This window comes from Misgurnus anguillicaudatus, chromosome 21, assembly GCF_027580225.2.
Source record: "Misgurnus anguillicaudatus chromosome 21, ASM2758022v2, whole genome shotgun sequence".
In the NCBI taxonomy this organism is placed as follows: Eukaryota; Metazoa; Chordata; class Actinopteri; order Cypriniformes; family Cobitidae; genus Misgurnus; species Misgurnus anguillicaudatus.
Window position 1 is genome coordinate 47220527 of NC_073357.2, and position 21767 is coordinate 47242293.

Here is a 21767-nt window from a genome sequence, read left to right on the forward strand (position 1 = left end):
TGACCAACCCTCTGATCTGTGGCTGATACTGAGATTAGATGTGATTTTGTTTTCCCATTCTTTCTTTCTAGAGTGTGCAGAGTTTTTAAGTCCATCCATTGATGAGGCTAGCAAGACCTTCATACAAATTCAGCCAGTAAGTATAACATTTAATAATTCCTATTTAAAATATATTGGGAATGTTTTAATTATCTGCTACATTTTAGTTCTGCAGTACTTTATTATTTATAGTCAGATCATCCTATTTGTCAGTCTGTGTGGTTTGCAGCCTTTGTTGTTGGCACAAAACTTAAAGGAGTGTAACACCAAAGTCTTATGCAAACTGACAACAGGCCATTGCATTTTTGGAAAAAAAATCTCACACGTGGTGGTAATGCGGCCAGGAAAGCAAAAGAAAGCCTTATAATTTTTATAAAATGGATAATTCACTTGGCCCACATGGTTTTCTGAATAATTAAATCTGATCATTCAGTTCAGACCACTAAAAGTTTTTTCCTCTTTTGTAGATTGCAACAAATGTGGTGGAATTCTCTGGGCAGAATCCTCGAAACCCTTTCCTTTCGTCCTGGCCATGGGAAACATGCAGCAGATCTCTCAATCTTTTTTCTCAATCAGTCTCTCTGAATACGGAAGTGACTTAAACTGCAATTCGGCCAAGATGGCGATGGCACGCACCGCCTACTTTAAGCTTCAAAAATGCTCTGCACAAACCAATGGGTGACTTCACAGACACTACTTGCATCTGGTTTAAAGGCATTTTAAGTGCTTGAAAATAAATACCCCAGGCAATGTGCTTCTATGGGAATTCCTGTAGTCTGTCATTTTTCAAATGGATGAATCCTCTCCTGTTCGATTCCTTTATACATCTTTGTTCGCAACGAGTAATTTTAATAAATGAAGTATTTTTAGTCAAATACATTCCATTCTGTGAAACTTAAAACATTTGTTCTTTAAAAAAACTTTACACATCTATGAATGATTTTACTTTTAATTTAACAATTACATTGTTTCCTTTCTTACACTGCTGTAGTTTTGTTTATGTACATTTCAGTATTTCATTTATATACTGTAAAATTACAAATCTTAAATTCAAACGAATTGATTCAACCTGTTACATTGTTACTTCAATGTGCATAATTTATGATATTTTATAAATATATTTATACTTGGGTCAGTAAGCAGTTCTTTTAAATGATTTTGCAACTTACAACTGTAAAAATGTAAGAGTTTGTTGTTATTTTGCAGTCAAATAAACATTTATTTGCTGTTAACAATGGTCTTGATTTACAATAAAGCAGATGATAAAAATAACCCAGCAAGAATAACCCAAAACCCAGAATATTAATCCTATAAATTGTTAAAATGACTACATGTTGGGTTTTCTCAACAACCCAACCTGCTGGGTTAAAATGTGTTACCCAACGTGCTGGGTTACTTTAACCCAGCATGTGTTCTGTCCAATATTTACCCAGCGCTGGGTTGCCAATTGGGTTGTTTTTAACCCAACCATTTTTAGAGTGTGTAGACCAATGTATAGATAAATCAAAGTGATTGCTGATAATTACTGTGGTAAAATGTAAAGATTTCATGCATGATGGTTCTCTATGATTAAAATGATTTCATCCATTGTGAGGAATCATTTCACTCTAGTTTGAGCTCCATACCCATAAGAAAGAAATATCACAGATGAGAACTTTATACAGGGTTTTTTCCTGGCTCAAAATGAGGTGGTGCTAATGCACACATGCATGTGAACCGTGGCTCAACAACACACTTTACATATTTTTGGTGTTTGGTAACTAAATGATTAAAAAATGACAATTTTAACTTTTTTATTTTATAAAACATTTCATGAATTAAAAACTGCAACAGAGTTCATTTAGAGTTAACAAACAGCAAAGTTGTAAAAAAATATATTTTATTTTTTTGCTTAGAATATTTTTGTTTATTATATTGTTAAGATCAATCCTTTGCTTGATCTAATAAGTGTTATATTTAATAAATATATTTAATGAAACACTTATATTTTAATCTACTAAAGCTAAATTGAGGTAAACTATCAGATCTGGCTTCTATTATTGCATTTATATGAATGCATCACCTCATGGTAGTCAAAATGACTGATTTTATAAATAATGAACTAACCAACTTGTAAATTGTCAGCAGTTTGTCAATAATTTGCCTTATTTGTGCTACGTCTTACAATGACTATTAAGTCGAGTGGAGAAAAACACATTCACGTCATCCGTTATGTGTTTCACTCACTGATCTCTGATTGATTCACTGATGATCTCCAAATGATTTACTGAGCTCTGATTGATTCGCTTGGTGACTGAATTGTTTCAACAATTCATTAAAACGAATCGATCTAAAATAATCATTTATTTTTCGAGTCATTACTGATCACGTTGTGTGTTCAATGTGTGAATGCGATTGTTGAACTACAGAACAATTTCATGCAGGTAATAATATTGCATCAGCTTGTGTTTGAAGAGATTAAGCCGCACAACATCCACAAAATAAAGGCAGCGTCTAAAACCGAAGGTAGCCGACTTGTTGCCTTGCTGCCTCATGAGGCAATGACTTTGGCGGCATGAAGGCAGCTCCGGGAAACGCATTCAGACAGCCTTTAAAGGCAGCGTAATGGAGTTCTCTTTGAAATATAAGCATAGAGCGCCTTTGCAATAACTAATCCCATATGGAAATGCAATCAAATGCCATTTTATTTTTTCGAACTTGACCATGCTCGACCAATTACATTTTTTGCGCACACACACGTATAGAATTGTGGGACAAGACGATGAAGGTCCTGTATCTCAGGAGTCAGGAAGTAAAGCAAACATTTGATTCGGATGTGCCTTGATGCACTAACCTGTTTACATTAGTGCTAAAAAATAGTGCTGCTAACATGCAATTCATTTATGCACTGTGAAACCGAACTTAGCATCTATGTGTCAGAAACTGACGAATGTAGCATCTACGTAGACGTATATCTATGGTCCGATCTGGTGTGATTGAGTGGAGGCGGAGACTAATTCCCCAATTCAAATCTATGGTCCAAGCTGTGATATTGGGTAGAGGTGGGGACTAATTCTTTTATTCATAAATTCAAATACTGTAAATGAGGTGAGGGTGTACAAGCCATTTAAAGCCATTTTTGGAAATGCAAGGCAATTTAAAAATCAAGAATTGACTGTCACAGGAAAAAACTTTTATTATAATGTTCAAAAATAAATTTATAATTAATACAATTATTAACTGCAGTTTTCCTTTAAATGAAACACAAATGAGAACTCAACTTAATCACTTGAACTATGAAAGAGCTTTTTCTGAGCACCTTTAATTTGATTCACTTTGGGCAATTTGAGAACCTGTTAGTAAAAATGGTTGTTCCAAACCTTTTGTGAAGGTAACCAGTACTGCACATAAGCTGCATTTCTCGTTTTACATGGAAATGTATGCATATATTATGCATTGTTTCGTCAAACATTAACGTCTCCATGTTTTCAACGCATTTTCGTTGGCTGTACTGTAGGTCTTAATTTTCTGTTTTAAGTCGCTGTCATACCGAATGTGCCAGTACCACTTTTAAGCTGCAGTTTTGACAGTGAAAAAAGGTCATATGCTGTTGTGTAGTTGGACCCTTCAGTTCTTTAATATGCAGTCATGAATATTACCGCCGTCATCCATGTCGCCTCTTTCCCCGGGAAGACGATCTCTGAAAGAGCAAGAGTAGAATCCATTTCAAATTTTAATTAGTCGGCTTTGTGTCTCACACAGACACAAGTTCAGTCCGACATTATCCCCTCAAAGCTTTAATTACCAACCGCTTCTTGGTTTCAAAACATCAAAAGGATGTGGAAAGGCAAGTGAGTGAGTGAAAACGAGTGAAAAGTGTGTGTGTGTGCGGTTTGGAAAGAGAATATGTATGGATGTCTTTCCATTAGCTGAAGCTGGAGTCAACCGATTGTGATTTTATTATAGTCAGTGCCCTGTAGTAGACACTGGGGGTCTTAAAATCAATGCAGATCTCACAAATGTTTGATGCCCTGTTTCCACAAGCCTCGTGTGAGTAATTGCCGAGTTGTCAAAGTGCAGTAAAAAGCAATGATCATACATTAGAGGATTACTGGATAACCTGGCTTTGGAGCTACTCATTTAAACACGCATTTGCTGTTGCTGTACCTTGCACACCAACAGATCCATCTTTCTTTCTTGGATCGATATGATTGTAACACCGAAGGCATTTGGAACATGTTTTTGCTTCATACAGAGAGGCTTACAGTGGATGTGTTAAAGTGTAAATGTCTTGTGCCGATCACAATTTTGAAGCATAATACAGCTTTACAAGTACTGTAAAGTGTACAGCTTAAATTTATTAACAGTTGCCCTTTTCCAGATAAGAACTAAGATAAACATTGTTAAAGGAAAAGTCTACTCATTTTCAATATTAAAATATGTTATTACCTTAACTAAGAATTGTTGATACATCCCTCTATCATCTGTGTGCGTGCACGTAAGCGCTGGAGCGCGCTGTGACGCTTCGATAGCATTTAGCTTAGCCTCATTCATTCAATGGTACCATTTAGAAATAAAGTTAGAAGTGACCAAACACATCAACGTTTTTCCTATTTAAGATGAGTAGTTATACGAGCAAGTTTGGTGGTACAAAATAAAACGTAGCGCTTTTCTAAGCGGATTTAGAGGAGAAACTATATTTTATGGCGTAATAGCACTTTTGGGAGTACTTCGACTCGGTGCAGTAACACCTTCCCTCTCCAATTATGAGAGTGAGAAGGGGAGCGGACTTTTCAGGCGAGTCGAAGTACTCCCAAAAGTGCTATTACGCCATAAAATATAGTTCCTCTTTTAAATCCGCTTAGAAAAGCGCTAAGTTTTATTTTTTACCACCAAACCTGCCCGTACAACCACTCGCCTCAAATAGGAAAAACGTTGATGCGCTTGGTCACCTCCAACTCCATCCCTGTTTGGCACCACTGAACGAATGGGGCCAAGCCAAACGCCATCGAAGCATCGCAGCGCGCTCCAGCGCCCACGCGCACGCACACAGATGATAGAGGGATGTATTGGTAATAACATATTTTAATATTGAAAATGAGTAGACTATTCCTTTAAGTTAGCTAATCAGCATAATACATCTTGAAGGCTTTTGAAAAACTTCTGCAGTTTTCTTTGCACCCACAGTGGCCTCAAAAGTATTGTGACACTTGGCCACACACTAAACAATTTTTTATGAATGTATGAATACATGATGTGTATATATTGGATATGTATTGTATTAAATGCATTATATAAGAAAATGTAAAACTAAGTGGCATTATTTTTAAAGCAATAAAGCACACATGCAGACGAATGTAAAACAGTAAATATTCTTTAAAACTTTGCAGCTGAAACTTGCTCTGATATTTTGTCATCTAATGAAATGCATTTTATACAAAGACTTTAGTGAAAATAGGCACAATTTAGTTTATTTATAGGTACAATTTATATTTGAAACAAACAAATTTCACACTCACTTTTTATTGGAATATTGGACAGAACACACTGCTGGGTAAAAAAAAATACCCAAATGCTGTGTTGTTTTACCCAACCATGGTTTAAAGGAAAACACCACCGTTTTTCAATATTTTACTATGATCTTACCTCAACTTAGACAAATGAATACATACCTATCTTTTTACAATGCGTGCACTTTTAATCTTTGTACAGCACCTCGTAGATGTGTTAGCATTTAACCTAGCCCCATTCATTCCTATGGCTCCAAACAGGGATGAATTTAGAAGCCACCAAACACTTCCATGTTTTCCCTATTTGAAGTCACATGAGTAGTTACACGAGTTAGTATAGTGGCACAAAATAAAACTTTTGTTTGGAGCCATAGGAATTAATGGGGCTAGGCTAAATGCTAACACATAGAAGAAGCGCTGTACAAAGATTAAAAGTGCACGCATCGAAAAAAAGATATTTATTTATCTAAGTTGAGGTAAGAACATAGTAAAAGTTTGAAAAACGATGGTGTTTTCCTTTAAAATAACCCAACAATTGGGTTGAAACAATTCAGCATTGGGTCATTTTAACCCAATGGATGTATTCTGTCCAAAATTTGTATTCTGTCCAAAATTTGTTAAAAACAACCAAGCAGGAGTGCAGGAATTATCACAACATTTTTAAGAAAGTTTGTCTTCAAACTTTTGATGGGTATTGGTGATGACTGGCTTGAAATGCAACATGAACCTGCTGTCATATCGTACCATCACCTTTATCACATACTGATGATGTGAGAGCAGAGGAATGCTTAAAAAACGCTTTACAGCACTTATTAAAAGTCTCTCATCATCTCACTTTACTGCAGTACAGCTGGTACAATATGTTGATACGGTACAGTATGACATGTTTTCTGCTTTTTTGAAATAAGCTTTATCTTTATTTCCGTCTCCATCAACATCTCCATCAAAGACTGCTAACATTCACTCTGGGAGTGCCAGCAATGCTGTCACAACACAACCAAGGAATAGGTGTTTCACATCTGTAGTGAAACACTCTCACTTGCTTCGACTGTCAGATAAGGAGGAAGCAGAATTGACAGATTTCATCAGAGCTTTTCAGGGAGAGGTCTTGCAGTGAACGTAAAGGAACTAAGGTTATAATGAACAAATCCAATTTACACAAACCTGGCTGGTGTGAAAATGCTAAATCAGGGGTGAGGAACTATGTTTTTTTTTTTTTTTTGAAGAAATGCTTTCAGTTTTGAGAGGAATCTGCTGCTGCCACTCCCTTCTTGGTTTATGGTAGGATTATACTCTTTAGAAGCATTGTTTGAATGCATGGCATACATTCACCTAAAGGATTATTAGGAACACCATACTAATACTGTGATAGGATAGCGTCTTGGAGTTGATGGAGATTTGTGGGATGCACATACAGGGCACGAAGCTCCCGTTCCACCACATCCCAAAGATGCTCTATTGGGTTGAGATCTGGTGACTGTGGGGGCCATTTTAGTACAGTGAACTCATTGTCATGTTCAAGAAACCAATTTGAAATGATTCGAGCTTTGTGACATAATGCATTATCCTGCTGGAAGTAGCCATCAGATGATGGGTACATGGTGGTCATAAAGGGATGGACATGGTCAGAAACAATGCTCATGTAGGCTGTGGCATTTAAACGATGCCCAATTGGCACTAAGGGGCCTAAAGTGTGCCAAGAAAACATCCCCCACACCATTACACCATTGCATAATGAGAAATTGAACAGGTGTTTTTTTTATAATCCTTTAGGTGAGTGTAAAATGTAGTGTTATTTGCATGTTGATGATTTATGTGCAACCATGGGTACCAAGCGTGTATAATGTGAAATGTTCCATAGTATAAACTTCATTTTGGTTATTATGTGTACCATAATATCTGTTAATCAAAAATAATATTTTTTCTATATCTATATCATTCTTTAAATATCTTTCGCTTTGTATTTAGCTCTAGTTGTGCACCTCAGGAGACACAGTTGGCTGTGCTTCAGGGTGAGTGAGCCAACTGTGGTGAGCATCACTTTGATTGTGTTAATGGTTCCCATAGCGATCAGGGACCTGCATGTTGCAAGCGAATCAGAAGAAAAGACTATCGACCTTCCCAGAATTACCACATTCTGTGTTTATTGCTTATTTTCTGGTGCTGTGGTGAAGGTGGAATTGTCCCATGGCCATGTTTTTTTATAGTACTAAATGAAACAAACATGAAAAATGCTGTTAGAAAATAACTCATGTATGTGATTTTTTCCCCTAAAACAAGACTATAAGTTCCCCTTTTCTCTTTCCTTCCCTCCTTAAATTTAATCATGAAGGAAGTGGACCTTTGACCCGCGCAGTGGGGGAATTTGGTAATTAAAGCTGACTGCCACCTTCTTGGCTCTGCAGCAATGGCAGAAGTGATTGTGTTCATTAAGATGATGCCTCCTGACCTGTCGCCCGTAGATGACCCCCCTAAACCCCTTAATCCAGAGTCTCTTCAGATCTGGCCCATTCCCAAGCTTCTAAAAGAGACCTGCACAAACCTGCAGGCGATAAATTTCTTAGTTCTATTTAAAAAAGATTTCAGAATCTCTGAAACTTTATCTGAAGATAGAAAATACTGTTTTATAGAGAAAAAAAGCAAGGAAGAAGAAATAAAGGCTCTGGATTTAAGACGCATGCAACAAAACTTTGCAAAAATTACTTGCATTCATCAAAAAATCAATGATTTCAGAAATAACGATGTTTTGCAATTAACTTGCTTAATGAGTTTTTCCATGGCAGTATTGGTTCGGTCTGCATTGCGCAATCCTCTTGTGGATTTGTTAAGGTATTATGTTGAAGGCATTTCTCATAGAAACCAAATACTGGCATATGTCTCCACATATTGAAAAGCTCCTTTTATTGATTGTTCCAGGTCCCAAATAGCTTAAGGCAGGGTTTAGATCTTTGGCACAATGCTACTCAAAGACTCCTGTTATACTTACAGCCTTTACTATACATTATCCTGTGACATATATACTGAGAAAACACAATGAAATTTCCCATGCGCTTTAGAGATTCATTAGAGGGGTTCATTATTTTGTTATGCAAATGTGTGACTTTAGGCTTAGCTTGTTTCCACTCTCACCATTGGGAAAGAAAAAAATCGATAAAAAATATCTCCAGTGGCAGCAGTGCCAAGACTTTGAACCCCATTCCAAGTTTGAATGGGTCAGAGCTCAGGATGTGCTTGGTTTCACTCTCCTAAACCCAAATCCCAATTTCCCTCTCTTTCCTCACTCTATGCTTTATGTTCTCCCCCACTGATTTGTTCCAATTAATCTTTTATCTTCTAAGCCTGTTGCTGCATGGACCATTCTCTTCTGCCAAACATAGGATTTCACGTCAGGCTTAGAAAATCTGAACTGTGGGCTTTTCGAGCATTGTTCTGTTCTGACTGTTTTGGAACCTGTATTGATGTGATGGAGAGTGGATGGTGCCAAGTTCTAGCTTTGGGAGAAAGGGATCCAACAGCTGCTATCTGCTACCTCTTATGGAGGAATTATCCTCTGGTATAGAGAGACTGCTTTACAGGAGCACTCTTCTGCTCCGGATTGAGAGTTTTGGGTCTCGGAGGCTTGCAGTTGTCCTCTGCCTCAATGTCAGAATACGGGAATTGCAGATTGGGTTACCAGAATTTGGATAAAGTGCATTTTTGAATTAGGCAGTTTAGATAAATGTATGTTTGCTGTTGATATTTGGTAAATGTTGTGTAATGAGTCTTTATAGTTATGTAGTTTGTATGTTTCATTTTTATCTTTCTCTGGTGTTTATGGTGCACTTTCAGAAATAAAGGTACACAAGTTGTCACTGGGACAATACCCTTTATAAAAAGGTACACCTTTGTACCCAAAGAGTGCATATTAGTACAGTACTTCAAAGGTACATATTTGTACCTAAATGGTACACATTGGGACATTTTTAAAGGGCACTGCTCCAGTAACAGCTTAAAAAAGTTGAACCTTTATTTTTGACAGTGTAACAGCTTAATTGCTGTCCAGTTCATGCACAACACTCCCTCCGGCCATCCTCACGAAAGAATATGTTGGGGGGGTAGCATATCTGCTGCTTCACTCTTTCCATGGCTGATAAATGTTGCCTTCAATTCCAACAAGTGTCTGGATGACTCTCACAGAAAGTGAAGGTTGCGAGGCAGGGTTAGGCAGTAGGAAAGGGGTTTACGCTCCTGTTTGCTTCGAACGATCATCCCTTGTTAGCCTCCATCCCTGGAAGACAATGACATGATTGCATATGACAGGACAGTCTTTTTCAGCCCTATCTACAGTATGTGAAAAAATCTTCAAAGACTTGGCTGTGAGATATAGATGAATAAAATATTCCATTTGGCAACTTTTTGAAAGGTAGGCCACTACTGTGTAAAGTTTTGAGTAAATACTCAAAATCCTGGATGTGTCCAAATGTGACCTTGTCTTTGAAATCCATGATAAAGTCTTGATTAAATTGATAATCTCATTGATTTTACATTTATTTCGATTTTTGTCATGGCCTTACTCAGACAATATTAAAGATATCATGGTTATATTTTCACATAATATTTTCTACATATTATGTAGGAGTAAATCACAAAATAGCTGGGTTTTCACAGACTGGGTTACAAATGTTTATGGGTGCTTTCACACCTGCCTTATTTAGTTTGGTCGATTGCTCACTTAGTGCGGTTCGTTTTGGCAGGTGAGAATGCAGCAATCAAACTCGGGTGCGCACCAAATGCGGACCAAACAAGCGGACCGAGAGTACGCTTTCAAACGAACTCTGGAAAGGTTCGTTTGTGGTGAGAACACAATCCGAGATCAAACCGACCTGTAACTGCAAAAGTACTGTGCATTTTTGGCCTAAACCAGCTGCCGTAGTAAGCTGCGCTGTGCATTATGGGATTAGAAAGTTTTTGTTGACCATTTCTATTAGCAATATTGCCAGACAATGGCAGGTCACGGACATACCTGGAGTTGCAAGGAGGCCCAGAGCCTCAGAAATTTGGTGTCTTCACCATTGGCAGTGCATTTAAGTGTTGTTTTCAAGCCGCATCCACGCTTCATTCTGGTTTGTCTAGAGTGCTGTATACAAACTATGTATAACAAAAATGGATATAATTACAACGTCCAGTTGTCTGTCCATGGTGTCTGCTCTTTTCCTCCTTTTTGTTTACTTCCAGGGTTCCATTGGAATTTCCCGCACGTGATTCTGACCAATCGAGAAGCAGTTTAGGAAATGCGTTCAAAGAGATGTGGCCAATGAGTGATGTGGATGTTATCACATGACAGAATTTTAGTTCGTTTCAACTGGTGCGGACCAGAGCGATCAGTGTGGTGTAAAAAGGAACCAAAACTACAATGTATCATTTTTGCTTTTGGTCCAGACCAAATTAATCAAACTACAGATGTTATTAATGGTAGGCCACTAAAAAACCCACATTGATCGACTACTGTTCTGAATATTTGGAGGAGGTCAAGCATGGCGCTAGCAATACCATCATGGGTTCAATACCTTCCCAGGGAATACATTAATTGATTAAGTGTATAGGAGCCTGAATGACCAATGAAGTACTCAATGCATACATGTAATGTAAATGAATATGAAGACATTTTAAATGCATATATGTGAAGTATAAACATTTTCATAAAATTTGACTGATACAAAATAACCATTGTAAGAATCTATCCGTACTGTATGTGAGCCCCATTTGGATTATTAGCACCATTTAAGATAAGGAATTTTTTTGTCTTTGGCTGACTGTCCAAAGAGGATACCAAGACAACAGACATAATATGAGTAAAAAGACGACAGAAAATAAAGACTTACCAAAGACAAGTTACATTCCTTTTACACGTCTACCAATGTTCTTACTCTTATTCAATATCCATTCGCTTTGTTGTTACTAAAGTCAATATAAGGTTGAGAAGGGGACTTCTGATAGATTAATCCTGCATTCATCTCAGTTCAGCATTGGCAATTGTGTAGTTCGACAAAAGAGGGGTTGACTCCGAGTCCTGAAGGCAGAATGGTCTCAGTTTGGCTGGCTGTTTGTTTAAAAATCAAATGGAGCCATTGGCATGCATGAAGCGATCTTGAGCAAATTTATATACGCAAGAAGAAGGAAGGTACACAAGCCCGGACCAGGGCTAAAAATCACAATCATGGACGCCTGTGATTAGGGAAGGCGGCTATCGATCTGTTTAGACACTCTTGTTCGTATTCAGCCACTGACTGTTGAGATGCAACGATTGCAAAGAAAAACATGTCGATTGATTGTGTTCCTGAAAATAACTTTTTGAAATACAACCAAGTTACAGTTTCTTTTGTGAAATTTTTCACATAAAATAAATGCATCCGTGCATCTAGATTCGTAACCTACTCTTGTTTAAGATGAACCCTAATCAAAATTGCTGTTAGAGTGGAAGACAAAATATTATGATCGCTGTGAGGCCAGATCGCTGTAATGGAGGTTCACACAGAGAAAACGCCACAAGTAGGAACAAGATAATGACATCTGACTCATAATGTTTAAAAAGCCTCCAATTACTGTGCGGTTCACTTACTGCAAACATACATGATGGAAAACACTAGAGCTAATCATGGCAGATAAGCAGTGTGCTAGGGAAAAGTGTTATATGAGGATCTTGACATATTTTGCATTTTGAAGTGAAACATTTATTTCTTTTAGTCTGATTGTTTAAAAATGTTTTGCTCTGATGATCAGAGATTAGAGCAGTGCATGTAAATGTTTAATGATTTATTAGAAATCATTTAATTCATTTATATCAAGATAATGGATTTCATTTGTTTCAAAAAGGCTTGACAGTTTGAGGAGCTTGTTTGTGTCGGTTTAACACAGAAATTTTACAAAACCCAACCCCATTTGTCCCCCATTGATATTCGAACAACCAAGCCCAGTCCTACGAAATTACATACCTATAGTCATGTAAATTTTGTATTATTTTTCGTGATACTGTCACGAATTTCCATGTTTTTTGTGATCACAAATTTCTGTTTATGTGTAACTGTTTTTTTCCTAATTTCTTACCATTTTCGCTTTAGTTTAGGGTTAGATTTACATAAAATGACATCCTTACCAAAACCCAACTCTAACCCTAACGCCGACGACAATGTTTCAAAATTTAGAAAATATAAAAAATTAATCAGAGAAAATAATATAAACCAATACTTCAAGTGACATCCTAATGCAAACACCAAATCTAACCCTAAACCGAAGCGACAATGGTTTGAAAATAGGAAAAAGCAGTTGAGTAAACAATAAGTGACAATGACACATAAACAGAAATTCGTGATACGATCACGAAAAACCTCGGAAAGTTGTGACAGTATCACGAAAAAGAATAAAAAAATTACGTGACTATAGGTAAATCATTTTGTGAGACTGGGTAGAACAACCATAGACTGTATTAAAATATTGGCGTAGTGTCCAAAGTTGCCCCTTGATAACAACAAATACTGTAGGGGTGAGCGGTGCACAAACTAAACCTAAGATTAATTGTAACATACAGTTAATAGTTTACATTGTTTACACACGGCCTTGCTGTCATACTTTCTAAAGATGATCTTCTTTGTTTTTGTGTGTTTTCTGGAGTGTTTTGGAGTCATGAAAGTAAATTTCTCCATCATTTGATGCAAAAGCAACTAAGCACCGCCACAATGAAACCGAATGCCCACGACATGTACTGTATTGTAGGTTCATCAAATATCTTTGCTTTAAATCTGCTTAATTCCTGCCTCATGTCATTCAGAAGTGCCAGAATCCGTTAAACGCCAGTTTGTTTTTTGAGTCCTCTAAAGCCCGGAATACACTGCACGATTTTTGCATTATCTTATCACACTGTGCGACATGTATCGTTTAAACTCGGGTACGAGAGGCATGTAGACTGTACGAAGATGACATGGAAGCTTCGGCAGCAGTGTCACACGTTGGGCAACGTCACCCGCATGCGCTCGTGGTGAACAAATACCGACGCGCAGGTCGTAGTAGCAAACAAACTGTGCGGTGATCAAGCCGAATTTCTGACACTGTCAGAAAACTATCGTAGGCTATCTTTGGACGCAAGACCGGGAAAACGGCCGTCTTTGAAACTATCGTAGGCTATCTTTGGACGCAAGACCGGGAAAACGGCCGTCTTTGAACCTCTCTCACTGTACGACATAGGACCACCGATGGAGAGCCACGATCACAGAAATCGCGACGATAGTTTCACGATGGCAATCTTTCGTCTGGGACAGCCAATAATCGTGCAGTGTATCCCAGGCTTAAGTGCATGAAAGATTAACTGGATGAACAGCATGCGAAACAACCCTGGATCACATTCAAACTTGGGTTCCTTGTGAGTATTAGGACCTGAAGACAATCTCTTGATAAAAAATTACTTTTTGAGTTTGCGTTTACCTCTCTGGAACCAACTTCTGGTTCCAACTTTTTGTTTTAGTAAACATTTGGATTGAAACATGGGATATTATAAAACAAATAGTCCTGGTTGCTCTCTGCCGTTGTAAGGCACAATGCAAAGCTAAATGGCCATTAATGTGCATCTATATTAACAGTATAGCACAGACCCTCATACCTTAATTAATAAATAATAGTATACAGTATTATCTTTATTTACTCCACGGGCCTGTTGAATGCTTTATTCTGTTTGGTTGAGAAATGTTCAATGGGTGTTGATTATTTTTCTGCAAAACACACACATAACTTGTCAAATGTCTTCTGGCTAAAAAACAAAGCAATTTTTGTTGTAACCGTGGTATAGGCGGGATAATTTACTCCGATCTTTTGAATTAGGGGAGGTGGAATTTTGTAAAAATGTAAACAACTTTAAACACTTTAAACATAAAAAGTTCCCCCCATCTACAGGGACGAAAGTAACACAACAAACAAGATAGATTTTTTGTGTTACACTTGTTTTTATTAAATATACATGACTATGACCTCATCACTATGTAACTGCAAACATATTTTGTAATTTATCTTTGTAAAAAATAATGAAATTACATTTTCATTTTAAATTTCAGTTTTATCAAATGTTTCAAAAGCAACCAACAGTACAAACTTAAATTGTTGAGAATAAAAACAAACTAAACACATTGAACACTATGAAAATTAAATCAAATTAGAATAATATAAATTTTCAACATATACAACAGTATTAGCAGCGGGACGAAAGTAACAAGTGTTACTTTCGACCCGACAGGATCTCTTCACATTTAAACCCGATTTATTTTTATTTTGAAAAACTCAGAGAGGTCAAACTTCAGGATGTGTTAGTTCACTAAATAACCTGTAGATTGATCAGTATTGTAACACATGAAACCAAAAACCCAACGCGTTATAAGAAAAAAATGACCGCTTTTGGAATTTACTTATCGTGCTTGAAAACACCTTTCTAGATACACACGGAAAACGGTGAGTAAATAATGCGATATTTGTTAGCTCTGTCAGGGGTTGTGTCCCTAAGCTGCTGTCGTAGTTTGGGATGCAAATGTTATCAGGGCTCGGAGAAAATCACTTTGTTACTTTCGTCCCACGTTACTTTTGCCCCGTTTCTCCCCTACTTGAAAGTAATGTATAAAATATAAAATAATATAATGTAAAATAATAATAACTCTGCTTCACGTCGTGCCGCATTACCACCTTGGGTGTGCGTCAATTATACCTTACAGAATATGATTATTAGCAGATTTGAGTTAAATGGTTCATACCAGGCAGTTTATTTTATTTTGCAAAAATGTTTCTTCTTTGCTTCTATTAAATAAAGTATTTTTTAAGTATTGGCAGACTGCCTGATACAGTCGATGCAGTGCTTACCTCCTTCCGTAGTGAAGCGGCGTTAATTATTAAAACAATCATTAGTTGTTTATACTGTACCGTACTTAATTTCATTGTTGTTTAAAACATTGTGCCCTTCTTAGAGCTCCTAAGCCTAATTTATGTGCGCTACTTTTTTCTTCCCTCTTTTCTTTTTTATGAAAGACATAATTAATTCTGCACAGGCTCCTTTGTCTCGCGAGGGAAACTACTCCAGTTTTCATTACCTTTTGCCCTCTGGACCGCTATTAATCTGCACTCTCTAACCATTTGGTAAACAAAACAGAAATGCAAGGGGAGCAAAAGAGGTCTGGAGGTTGAAAGACATCAGAAGCAGATTGTTGTTCACACTTCCATCATCAAACCTCTGTGGCATTGCTCTTATAATGAGATATAATCCTAGTTCAGACCTCGAGGATATGATTAAGGTCAGAGTACAGGTTCTGTATAATGATTACTAATACAGTGATGTAAATAAACTGAATGATTATCACTGTATAGTATACTGTGCGGCTACACTAAAGTCTCATTTTCTCCCTCCTCCATTTCTCCTCTTCCCTTTCTTTATTTTCTCTTTTCAGCCCACTCCAAAGAAAACAAAGTTTAAACTAAAATTTACACTGTTCTGATTCCCACGGCATTTCTTTGCATACAGTATACTGTAGTTAAGTATTATTTCTGGCACACGATGCTAACGTTCTCCTATAGGTGGATGTTTTTGCTGAGACGTCGTTCGGAAAAAATAGATAAATAAATAAACACCACCAAATGATGGCAGTGTCTGCTGTTTCTCCTCGTTTTGCACGAGAAAGAGACAGAGACTTACAACCTAAGGTGTTTTGCTTGCTTTGTGTTTGTGTATCATGGCTTGTTAAAAAAATAGCGTCTCCCTGCGAGGAGTGTAATATGCTGCGGCAGCGACTGCTTCCGAATCTGCTTCTTGCAGAATCTTGCTGCCTATGGATGATTTCCCTAAAGCTTCCTTTGGGAGCATCCATGCCTTAACATCGGACATTAAAATAACACACCCAGAATAAAATGAGATGATGGTGAAAACATTTTTCGACCCGAGTAGCCTACTGAGTGCATTAAATGACAAACACAGATTTTTGTCAAATATGCTTCATAACATACACCAATCTTTTTTTTTACAAACATCTTAAAACACTTTTCCCCTAAGAGCGGACCGAAGCCAGACCTTCTTGCTTGAGGGCAATAAGGGTGAAAAACTATTTTGGTGTTGTGAGGTCATGGATAAATCTGTCTATGTTGCCTCTTGCTTGCTTTAGATTTGGGAAAGGAGCCATCATCTGGATCTGTCGCTAGTCCGTCTTATCTTAAAGCAAATATTATAAAGCATTAATTCCAAGATAATTACATTTTTATTATTATTTTTCTCCAAATACTGCCCCATTTCTCTAGTTTTGCCCAGACTTTTTCTTCTCTAATGTCTCGAGATTCAACTACAATTAACTAACAATCTGTTACATTATAATGATATGCACAGAAACCAGCTTTCTTAAGTAAGAATCTGTCAAATGGAATAAAATAAGCCCAAAATTGCCTAAAGCAAAGCAGTCTCTGAACCGAACACTCAAACCCTTGAAGCTACGGGTCTTATAAGCCAAAGCAATGCTTTAAATATGGATTTATTCTGAATTAACGCCATTTTGCTTACAGACAAAACATGTTGAGCTTTCTCTTTCTATTTTCTGGAGAATTTCAAAGTGTTAGTTTGCCCAAAAATAAATGTTATTATTTACTCACCCAATTGTCATTCCTAACCCATGGGATTGCTCTATTGTGCATTCGTTTATAAGGATTTGGAGTAATTTCAAGGGTGAGGATACAATTACTTTTTTGGGGGGGGGGGGGTCCCAGCAATATTTTCTGGTTTTAAAAAGAATCTTAAATGTGTTTGTGTTTAACATCCTGACTGAATAATGCTGAATGAAGGCTCCTGGGCCAGTAAGTGACACTCATCTTAGAGATCCATTTGTAAGTCAAGATGATGGCAATTCCAGTATGGCGTTAGCACAAGTGGCAATGTAGAACAAGAGCTGCCAGACAGGTCTAATATAAACCCCTAATTTTAATAATTTTTCACATTGGAATTAGAGGTAATAGACAACAAAAAACTATAGGTAAAGCATGCCAATGGATACCTTGCAGGATAGTATCAGTGCAATATATGCGGAAAATAAAGACAATTTGATCAGATGTAAGGATAAAACTAAACAGCTTCAAAGAGAACCTTACCAAAGATAATAAAACAGATCTGGCAAACAATATACAAAATTGCCATTGATTTGAAAGACACAATGAGGAGAGTGGAGGAGGCCAAACAGAGGGTGGTGGACTTGGATGAATGGACCACCGATGTTAAAAATATGCTACTTTAAACCCTGAGCATTCAAGAATAAATTCAAGGTTACAATATTTTACGCATATCGAATCACGGAAGATGCAGAAAGGGACAACATACAGGAGTTTATTGAAAACTTCATTACGGATCTCTCTACTGAACTTGGGATATAACGCTGTCACAGAGTGCTCGCCCCCAAATCCCCGCCAAAGGCTAACCCACGTTCAATTGTTATTTGCTTCCTGGAATACAGGATCAAAGAACTGGTGCTCAGTTCAGCATGGAGAAAGGGGGAAGTCAACTTGAAAGGTAAAAGGTATACTTTGAACAAGATTATCCCACAGAAAAACACAAAAGAGGAGGATGGTATACACACCGATCAGGAAAATACACCACCAGACACCACCTCCGGCAAAACTTCACATCATTTTTTAAAATGGTCCGATTGTTTACAACAGCGATGGAGGACTTAAAGACAGAGAACATCACAGAAGATAACACCGCTCCATCAACATCTATAGAGAAACAGAGAAAAACCAAGATTAATTTTAATAGAAATATACTAAGTAAGAAACTAAATCAAATATTATAAACATCATTGGTGCATATAAGTTGCATTACAGCAACAATAAACACACAGTTTTTTTTAAATAACGTTTCCAAAAAAGTTTCAGTCGTTCATCCACTCGAAACAGGGTGAACAGCACTTTCACATTTGCTTCGCAGCCCTCTATTGGCCAAAACCTCACTAAAGAAGTTTCCAACCTTCGGGTCGCGTTCCTGTAGTTCGAGCGAAAACTACAAAAACTTGCTTTACGGCAGACCTACAATCCAATCAGAGCCAGCTTTGCTGCAGTAGGTTAAATTATTTACGACAGTGCTAATGGACAATTCCGCTTCCAACCTGTAGGGGGAACAAAGAGCAAAAACTCTTTAGTATTGCTTTAAGGTAGCATTCACAATAAACTTGTATCAATAATATATTCAAATATACAATCCTCTAAGAATATTAACGAGAAATGGGAAAAGAAAGCAAACATAACCCCGACAGAAGATGCATGCGGAAACATTTGTAAAACACAATCTACGACCTCCAGTTCAGGTCAATTGAGAGAATTTACACGGAAAAACATTGTTAGATTTTTTTAGTACTAGAGGAAAATATCTACAGAGCAGAATCTGCTCAGTGCTGGAGAAAATGTAATAACTCAGTGGCTGATTTCTTTCAGATATTTTGCAGCTGTCCAGTTATCCAATCATACTGGTTAGAGATAATCACAGAAATATAATCAATACTGGGTTTTGAGATTGACCACAGCTTTGACATTTGACATTTATTAGGAAAAATACCAGCGCAATTCATATCACGACAAGCTACTGTACCTTCTTAAAATACTACAAATAGAAATGATAAGAACCACTAACAAAAACAGAATGGGTGTCAAATGTAAATTAAATGTGTGATATGGAGAAACTGACATTTTTTAAGACTAAGTATGAATAAGTTTAAAACAAATTGGTCAAATGGAAATGTTATTACACAAAACTAATAATGTTACATAAAGAAAAATAATTTACTTTGTAAGATGTTGGTTGTGCTTGTGTTTTTCCCTTTATTAATGTGAGTTTTTTTTTATTAACCTATTCAAATGTATTTCTCTATTCAATTGTGGCAACCCCGATTTGTAATAATGTAAGACAATTGAATTGTCTTTGCACTCCTATTTGAACACTCATTGAATGGTGGCTTTTTTATCTGCTTCATATAATATCTTGTGCTTTTCTTTCTTCTTGGGACTATTTAGAAAGTAACCTTTAACAGGAAGATAATTCCTAGAAGATCTGTATTTGATTTCCATGGTGTGTTCAGTCATTTCGTTCTTAAAAAATATTTAAAAAAGAAAATAAATTAAAAAATCAAGATGATATGGTCTTAATATCTCAATGTAGCACAAATAATGTCTGACAAAAATAACAACCATTTACTCAAAAGAGGTCTGCCCACTGACTACTTAGAGCTTCTGAAACCTATTAAACGCTTCAGCAAACGCTATTAATAGAGGCAGCCTGGGAGGTCAAGGGTACAATCTTGATCTGGAATTGAGTCAAGTTAAACCTCAAAATGAAAAAGGTTGGGGGGAGCAAGCAAGCAGGAGAAAAGAAAGACAGAGACAGGGAAAGAGAAAGTGCGGAAAACAAGTCTCTAGGGTTGCCGATTCAAGGGTAATTTAATCAAAATAAGGCAAATAGTCTCGCTAGGGAAGGAGTGTTGAAAATTGATTGAACAGCCATGCTGGCAATATGATGTCAGCACAACCTCACATGACATCATTACAAGTAAAGGTCACGCTACTTCTCACTTTCATTACAGCTCTGGCACACCTACACAACCCTGAAAGTCAAACTTACTGTTCGACAGACAGGCCGCTGAAATACTTATTTGTTAATTATCTTGCCATTCTTGTATAAAACTTCAGGCTTTTTAATGAAACTAAGGTTCTATCTTAAAGCCTAGTGAACTGACTCAGTGTCCGCTGCCTATATATTGTGGTCTAGATGAACAGCATTGAAACAAACACAGACCCCATCTGAAACAGTGGCGGCTCGTGACTGCTCTTCCGAGGATGCGCTAATTCAAAATAAGTGTTCGGATTGTCAATGATTGTATCTGGCAAACGCGAGCATCTCTTTTCAAGTTCAAGTTCAAGGCAGCAGGCACTTATTTTGATCTCGATCTCTCAAAGCACAGAACACATATTTTGTAATGATGAACCACACACATGACAAGCTACATACATGTTGTGACGAACTTTGCATCGTGCACTTCAAAAAAAGAAGTCACCAGCCGCCACTGATCTGAAACCACTTACTTTCATACTTTATGTAGGCAAAACGCACTAGGCAAGGTGAGTAGTATGTCCTACTTCTTCCAGCTCGATCTCGAAGTGTTCATTTAACTCTTTTGCCGCCATTGACGAGATATCTTGTCAATTAAGAGAAAACGCTTCCCCGCCAATGACGAGATTTTCCGTCTTTCCGCAATACCGCTATTATCCGCAACTTATACAACGCGGAAGTAGTGTCTCACGTGAAAGAGAAAGAACTCCGTGTATGTTTTAAAGATCGCTCTGCATCTGATCTCTATCAAAAGTCCTTTGCAAAAATTGAATTATTTCAGCTTTTTGCTCAAAATTGGGTGTTTTTGAAGAAACCTACCCATGTTTGAGAGGTGATAACAAGAGAACTAATGAAGGTAGGATGAAACTTTTTTTTTTTTGTTTGAAAGCAGAGGGTCTGTTCTTTCATCTGATATATTGTTTGTTTATATATTGTTTGTTTATATATTTAAAGAAGAACATTTTCTGGAAGGCATTAAACTTTTGTGAAAATCATGAAAAATGCTAGCGCTGGCTGGCAACTTTTTTTAAAAACGCTGGCGGGGAAAGAGTTAATGGACACTTGCTATACGATGATCCCCCAGTAGAGGAGATATCCAACCAAAAAGAAGACATAGGGGCGTTGTTTTATTCAAAAATGCCCAAAGGCAGTAACGCGGCTTTATTTAAATGCAAATGAATATTAAACAGCTGTCCCTTGTGGTTAAATTGCGCTAGTTTAATGTCATTCCAGTTAACGAGTAACTTGTTGTTATGATGACGTGTGTCGTGTAATGTATCAACATGGCGGATGTAGTACGTCTGAATTTATTCATACTATCCATATTCATTCTGTATTGTACCTACTGTTTTAATGGTTGATGAGGTACTTTATCCAATTCAGGACCTACTGTCACAGTATGCGATTTTGGACTCAGCAACAGACTTCTTTAATTAGCAATATGCTAGATTGTCATGGGGTTGTTTTTAAGGGCTTGTACCCCTTTATTATTACATTTTTATTTCACTTTGACTTTAGGGTTAGCATTTGGGATTTGTGCATACTTGACACATTTGTACTCTGAATTAAATCAAATCACGTTTCTAATAGTATGTGAACAGGTTTTA